Raw genomic sequence first — 7880 nt, 5'->3', positions numbered from 1 at the left:
GTGGTGGTGTTTGGGAGTGATTGGATTGGAACTGGGGTAAATGAGGATCATACGGTGATGAATGGTAAAAAGAAGCTTGTGAGTGTGGTGGTTCGAAGTTATGTTGAGAGGATGGTCTATAAGCACAGGGTGGGGTTTGTTGGTAATTACAAGGTTGTCCACCATGTCTATTTGCTTGGTATGCATTGTAGAATGGTCTTTGTTCATGATATCTTGGAGGGTGTTGTTGCCTAAAGGGTTGATCAGATCCTCTTGGCTCCATCCATCTTTGGTTGCTCTGACCTTGATGCATGTTCCTGTTATAACTTCCATTCCTTTCAATAACATTAGAACCAAACACAAAGCGAAAGGGGTGAGAATTCATAGTAACGAAAAAGAAATAAAGAGGGGAAAAATAAAGACAAATAAACAAGTAAAAGAAAAATATTTACAATAACCAATAATAAGGCACACGATTGCAGTTCCCCGACAACGGCGCCATTTTGAAAGAGCGGAAGATTGATGGTTTAGAGGTCATAGTAAACTCTCGTTGTAAGTATAGTTACTAAACCAAGCAATCAACCTTTCTTGCAAACGTTTTGGTTGTCACAAGTAACAAACCCCTAAATAAATTGATAACCGAAGTATTCAAACCTCGGGTCGTCTTCTCAAGGAACTGCAGGGAAGTATGTTCTTATTATTGGTTATAGAGATTGTAAATTGGGGTTTTGAGAATGAGGAGGGAATGATTTAATTAGAAAATAAAGTAAATGAAGAACAAGTAATTTAAATGGCAAGTAAAATAAATAAATGACTGTAAATAAACTTTTGGGAAGGAATGAGAAATTAGAGGTCCTATCCTAGCTATCCTTATCAATGATGATGAGAATTGAATCTTAATTCCACTTTGTTAACCTTTACTAAGATAAAGGAAGGTCAAGGGATTAATTGGTTTGATCTTCGAATCCTAATTATTTCCTAAGAAAAGATTGGGATTATTGAAGTTCATTTAATTAACAAGATAACAATTATCATTCATATTTGAGTTTGATAACTCCTGAGTTACTGATTTCTTAACCAAGACCAAAAGGAGAAAATTAAATCTACTGGAATAAAAATGCCTTCAGATGGGAATAACAATAATGTAAATAAGAGAAAGCAATATTAAACTGAAATACCTCAATTAACATTAATTCAAAGATGTAATCTGTAACATGGAAGAATTCATAAATTAAATTGCAAAAGTAAATAAAAAGGAATATTAAACCTGATAAAGAGATAATCCTGAAAGCGAATAAAATCCTAATTCTAAATCCTAATCCTAAAGAGAGAAGAGAGAGGAGAGAACCTCTCTCTAAAACTAAATCTAAATCATGAAAACTAAACTAAATTGGTCTCTCCTTTCAAACGGATGCATTCTCCCACTTCATAACCTCTGGTCTATGCCTTCTGGACTTGGATTTGGGCCAAAAAAGGCTTCAAAATTCGCTGGGAGCGTTTTCTACAATTTCTGGTGCGTGGCCTCTGTCACGCGTCCGCGTGGGTCACGCGGTCGCGCCATTCGGAGTTTTTTTATTGCCATGCGGTCGCGTCAGTCATGCGACCGCGTCATATGTATTCTGCTTAAGGCGCGCGGTCGCGTCAGTCATGCGGCCGTGTCGCTACTTCTTCGCTCTTGGCATGCGTTCGCGTCGCCCATGCGATCGCGTGGATGCCAGTTTCTTCACAAACTCCGTTTTATGCTTTCCTTCCATTTTTGTATGTTTCCTTTCCATCCTTTAAGTCATTCCTTCCTTAGAAGATCTGAAACTACTCAACACACTAATCACGGCATCGAATGGAAATAAAGGTAATTAAAATAATTAATTTTAAAGCATAGGAAACATGTTTTTCACATACATCACATAATAAGGAAGGAAAAGTAAAACCATGCAATTAATATGAATAAGTGGGTGAAGGATTGAATTAATCACTCAGATTAAGTACAAAATATATCATAAAATATGGGTTTATCAACGCACGTACAGAAGACTCTTTTTTTTGCAAGCAGGATCATCTGTACGTGTGCACACAGGTCCGTGCGCATGCACAAGAGCGAAAAGGGGCAGGGGTTCATGCGCACAAGCTGTGCCAACGCTCCCACCAGAGTGGTTGTAAGTTGGCGTGCGGCCGCTCAGAGAGCACAATAAAGAACATGCGTGCGTACGCACAAGATGGTGCGCACGCACAGACCAAGGAAAACAGGGGAGCGCCCACGCACAGACCGTGCTGGCGCTGTGAACAGAGGGCAATATGAAGAGTGTCTAGACGCACAGGCTTGTGCGCTCGCACAGGTCATGAAACTCACAGTTGCGTGCGCACGCACAACAGCATGAGTACGCACAGATGCCCTGTTTCAAAATTTTTTTCTTTTAAAAACTAAAGTACCAAGCCTTAGTACAATCAAAATCTCAACCCCAAACATTCAAAACTTCACTAAATCATGATCCATATAAAAATTAACCTATCTAAACTCAAAATTGAACTAATCCTAGGCTAACTAAGACAAGCAAACATGCAATAAACTAAGACTATAAACAAAGAGAAAGGGTAAGAAAGATGTTACCATGGTGGGGTGTCTCCCACCTAGCACTTTGGTTTATAGTCCTTAAGTTGGACTTGTTGAGGAGATTCTTGCTAGGGTGACTTGTGTTTCCACTTCTCCTTGAACCTCCATCCAAGCTTGCACTTAGAGGCTCCTCCGGCATCCCCATATTCTAGTTTCCTGTTATCCTTCCTGTTGATCTTCATGCTTCAAGCAGGATGGACAAGCTCTTAATTTACTCTTGGAGCACCCCAACATTCTCCAGAAATCACTCCATTGTGCCTTGCATCCCACTTGAACTCCAATTCTTGAATTGGTCTTCTTGACGGCCCTTGGATTCACTTAACAACCAACACTCCTTTTTCCACTATGTACCAACCCAAGAAGAACCTTGAGTTGGTAATCCGTCTCTAAGATAGCATATTGATGGGGGCCAATAAAGTTCATAGATGAAATTGCCACCTACTCAATATGTTCTTGGTTGTTAACTCCTTTCTCATCAACCTCTTCCTCCTCTTCCCTATCACTTAAGTCATACCTTGGAGGTTGTGTGAAGTCCACATCAACCTCTCCCTCAAACTCAATGGGAAGAGGTTCATTAGGATCATTAAGGGGATTGACTAAGGAGGAGAAAAAATCCTTAGTAATGGAATCCTCATCTTGATCAATCTCCCTTATATCTCTCTTTCTCTCCTCCGGTTCACATACTTCCCTTTCTCCCTCTTGTTTCACTTCATGCTCTAACCCTTCTTCTTTTTCTTGTGGCTCCATGCTCTCCTCTTCTCTACGCCCTTCAATTGTTCCCTCACCACCTCCAAGAGGAGTGTCTTGATCGGATGAGCGTAGAAGAACCAAGCGGTTCACTGCTTTGGCTATGTGATGAGCGGATAATTTATACGATTTTTGGCATTATTTTTAGGTAGTTTTTAGTATATTTTAGTTACTTTTTATTATATTTTTATTAGTTTTTAAATAAAAATCACATTTCTGGACTTTACTATGAGTTTGTGTATTTTTCTGTGATTTCAGGTATTTTCTGGCTGAAATTGAGGGACCTGAGCAAAAATCTGATTCAGAGGCTAAGAAAGGACTGCAGATGCTGTTGGATTCTGACCTCCCTGCACTTGAAGTGAATTTTCTGGAGCTACATAAGCCTAATTGGCGCGCTCTCAATTGAGTTGGAAATTAGACATCCTGGGCTTTCCAGCAACATATAATAGTCCATACTTTGCCCGAGATTTGATGGCCCAAACTGGCATTCCAAGTCAGCATAAAAATTCTGGCGTCAAAACGCCAGAACTGGCATAAAAGCTGGAGTTAAACGCCCAAACTGGCACAAAAACTGGCATTTAACTCCAAGAAAAGTCTCTACATGTAAAAGCTTCAAATGCTCAGCCCAAGCACACACCAAGTGGGCCCAGATGTGGATTCTGCATCATTTACTCATTTCTGTAAACCCTAGGCTACCAGTTTTCTATAAATAGGGCCTTTTGCTATTGTATTTTCACACACTTTTTTCATATCATCTTTCGAACTTGTATGTTCACGTTTGGAGGCTGGCCTCATGGCCATGCCTAAACCTTGTTCTTATGTATTTTCAACGGTGGAGTTTCTATACACTATAGATTAAGGTGTGGAGCTTTGTTGTTCCTCATGAATTAATGCAAAGTACTATTGTTTTTCTATTCAACTCAAGCCTATTTCTTCTCCAAGATATCCATTCATTCTTCAACATGATGAACGTGATGATCCGTGACACTCATCACCATTATCAGCTATGAACGCGTGCCTGATAACCACTTCCGTTCTACAAGCAAACAAGCTTGAATGTGTATCTCTTGGGTTTCTAATCTAAGATTAGAACCTTCGTGGTATAGGCTAGAATTATTGGCGGCCATTCCTGAGATCCGAAAAGTCTAAACCTTGTCTATGGTATTCCGAGTAGGATCTGGGAAGGGATGACTGTGACGAGCTTCAAACTCGCGAGTGTTGGGCGTAGTGATAGATGCAAAAGGATCAATGGATCCTATTCCAACATGATCGAGAACCGACAGATGATTAGCCGTGCGGTGACAGCGCATTTGGACCATTTTCACTGAGAGGACGGGAAGTAGCCATTGACAACGGTGATGCCCAACATACAGCTTGCCATGGAAAGGAGTATGAATGATTGGATGAAGGCAATAGGAAAGCAGAGGTTCAGAAGGAACAAAGCATCTTCATACGCTTATCTGAAATTCTCACCAATGAATTACATAAGTATCTCTATCCTATTATATATTTTATTCATCTTTTAATTATCAATTCTCCATAACCATTTGAATCCACCTGACTGAGATTTACAAGATGACCATAGCTTGCTTCAAGCCGACAATCTCCGTGGGATCGACCCTTACTCACGTAAGGTTTATTACTTGAACGACCTAGTGCACTTGCTGGTTAGTTGTGCGGAGTTGTGATAAAGAGTTGAGATTACAATTGTGCGTACCAAGTTGTTGGCGCCATTGATGATCAGAATTTCATGCACCAAGTTTTTGGCGCTGTTGCCGGGGAACAAACAATCCCCGCGCAACCAAGTTTTTGGCGCCGTTGCCGGGGATTGTTCGAGTTTGGACAACTAACGGTTCATCTTGTTGCTCAGATTAGGTAATTTTATTTTATGTTTAAGCTTTTTACTTTTTAATTTTTGAAAAAAAAGAAAAATATAATATTTCTATTCTGTTCTTCATAGTTTTTAAGAATGAATTCTAGAGTTTCATGATGATTTGTTGAAGTTTGGCTGGTTGTGAAATCATGTCTAAACTTTTGGACCGAGGTTTCAACTTATCATCACAAGAGCTTGTTGATTTCTATCAATTTTACTATTGAAAGTAATGATCTGCTAAAGCTTGGCTGGCCATTGGCCATGTCTAGTGTTTTGGACCGAATCTTTCATTGAAGGCTTGGCTGGCTAGTAAACCATGTCTAATTCCTGGACCGGAGTTTTAAACTAAGATTGCATGATTCCTGGAATTCTCATTAAAAATTTTAAATTCCTTACTTTCTCGTTTCCAATTAGTTTTCGAAAAAGAATTTTAAAATCACAAAAATAAAAAATCATTTGTGTTTCTTGTTTAAGTCTAGTGTCAATTTTTAAGTTTGGTGTCCTGCATGTTTTATTTATTCCCTGCATTTTTCGAATGTATGAATTTTGTTCTTCATTAATCTTCAAGTTGTTCTTGATGATTCACTTGCTCTGATCTTTAAATTCTCTTGTTTTGTGTGTTTTGTTATTTTTCATATGCCTTCTCAATTTGTTGTTGTCCCTAGTATACAAACTTATAAGTTTTGTGTCTTGCATGCATTATTTGTTTTGATCATGATTTTCCATGATTAATTTCATTTTGATTGTTTCTCATCATTAAAAATCCAAAAAAAAAAATTTCAAGTCAATAATACAGAGAATTGAAGACTCAGAACATTCAGCAGAGGAATTAAACAGAAAAAGCTAGGCATTCAAAACGCCCAGTGAGGAAGAAAAAATGGCGTTTAAATGCCAGCCAGGGTACCTGGCTGGGCGTTAAATGCCCAAAATGGTAGCATTTTGGGCGTTAAACGCCAGAATGGATACCATTCTGGGCGTTTAACGCCAGGATGGCACAAGAGGGAAGATTTTGTTTTTAATTCAAATCTTTTTCAAATTTTCATAATTTTTCAAAATCAAATCTTTTTCAAATCATATCTTTTCAATAATATCTTTTCAAAATCAATTTCTTTCCATTTTTATTTTTTTTTACTATTTTCAAAAATCCTTGCTAACAATTAGAGATGTGATTCAAAAAATTTCTTCCTTGTTAAGAAAGGTTCAATAATTGAATGTTAGAATCATATCTTTCAAATTTCTTGTTAGCCAAGGCATTAATTTTAAAAATCAAATCTTTTTAATTGTTTGTCAATCATATCTTTTTAAAACCAGATTTTCTCAATCATATCTTCTCAACCACATCTTTTTCAAAAATGATTTTCAATCATATCTTTTGGTTTCTAATTTCAAAATCTTTTTCAAAATCACTTAATTACTTTCTCAATTCTAATTTTCGAAAATCATCAATCAATTTTTTTAAATTTTTTTTTAATTATTTCAAAATCTTTTTAAATTTAATTTCGAAAATTCTTCCCCTCTTCTCACATCCTTCTATTTAAGGACTAACACTCCTCCACTATCAGCAATTCGGACTCTCTCTCTCTAAAGTTCGAATTCTTCTCTTTCTATCTCATCCTTCTATTCTTCTTTTCCTCTGACACCTCAAGGAATCTCTATACTGTGACATAGAGGATTCTATACTTTCTTCTCCTCTCTATTCTATACTTTGTTGAAGCTGATCCTGAACCTGAAAGGACCTTGAAGAGAAAGCTAAGAGAAGCTAAAGCACAACTCTCTGGAGAGGACCTAACAGAAATTTTCAAACCAGAAGAAGACATGGCAGCCAAAAATAACAACAATGCCAACAATGCAAGGAAGGTGCTTGGTGACTTTACTACACCTACTCCCGACTTCTATGGGAGAAGCATCTCTATCCCTGCCATTGGAGCAAACAACTTTGAGCTTAAGCCTCAATTAGTTTCTCTAATGCAACAGAATTGCAAGTTTCATGGACTTCCATTGGAAGATCCTCATCAGTTCTTAGCTGAATTCTTGCAAATCTGTGACACTGTCAAGACCAATAGGGTTGATCCCAAGGTCTATAGGCTTATGCTTTTTCCTTTTGCTGTAAGAGACAGAGCTAGAACATGGTTGGACTCACAACCTAAAGAAAGCCTGAACTCTTGGGAAAAGTTGGTCAATGCCTTCTTGGCAAAGTTCTTTCCACCTCAAAAATTGAGTAAGCTTAGAGTGGAAGTCCAGACCTTCAAACAGAAGGAAGGTGAATCCCTCTATGAAGCTTGGGAAAGATACAAACAATTGATCAGAAGGTGTCCTTCTGACATGCTTTCAGAATGGAGCCTCATAGGTATCTTCTATGATGGTCTGTCTGAACTGTCCAAGATGTCATTGGACAGCTCTGCTGGAGGATCTCTTCATCTGAAGAAGACGCCTGCAGAAGCTCAGGAACTCATTGAAATGGTTGCAAATAACCAATTAATGTACACTTCTAAAAGGAATCCTTTGAATAATGGGACAAATCAGAAGAAAGGAGTTCTTGAGATTGATACTCTGAATGCAATATTGGCTCAAAATAAAATATTGACTCAGCAAGTCAATATGATTTCTCAGAGTCTGTCTGGAATGCAAGCAGCAACAGGCAGTACCAAAGAAGCTTCTTCTGAAGAAGAAGCT

General features: G+C 38.2%; 1 non-coding gene across 1 annotated transcript; it reads right to left on the bottom strand.

Annotated features, from left to right (window-relative positions):
- Positions 1-7427: 7427 nt before the first annotated feature.
- LOC112746162 (small nucleolar RNA R71) lies at positions 7428-7535 on the bottom strand. The gene has a single exon (XR_003174058.1). It is a non-coding gene; the product is annotated as a small nucleolar RNA R71 (small nucleolar RNA).
- Between the last annotated feature and the right edge of the window lie 345 nt (positions 7536-7880).

This window comes from Arachis hypogaea, chromosome 14, assembly GCF_003086295.3.
Source record: "Arachis hypogaea cultivar Tifrunner chromosome 14, arahy.Tifrunner.gnm2.J5K5, whole genome shotgun sequence".
Classification (NCBI taxonomy): Eukaryota; Viridiplantae; Streptophyta; class Magnoliopsida; order Fabales; family Fabaceae; genus Arachis; species Arachis hypogaea.
The sequence above is the reverse complement of the archived record's forward strand: the minus strand, read 5'-3'. Positions and strand labels throughout refer to the sequence as shown.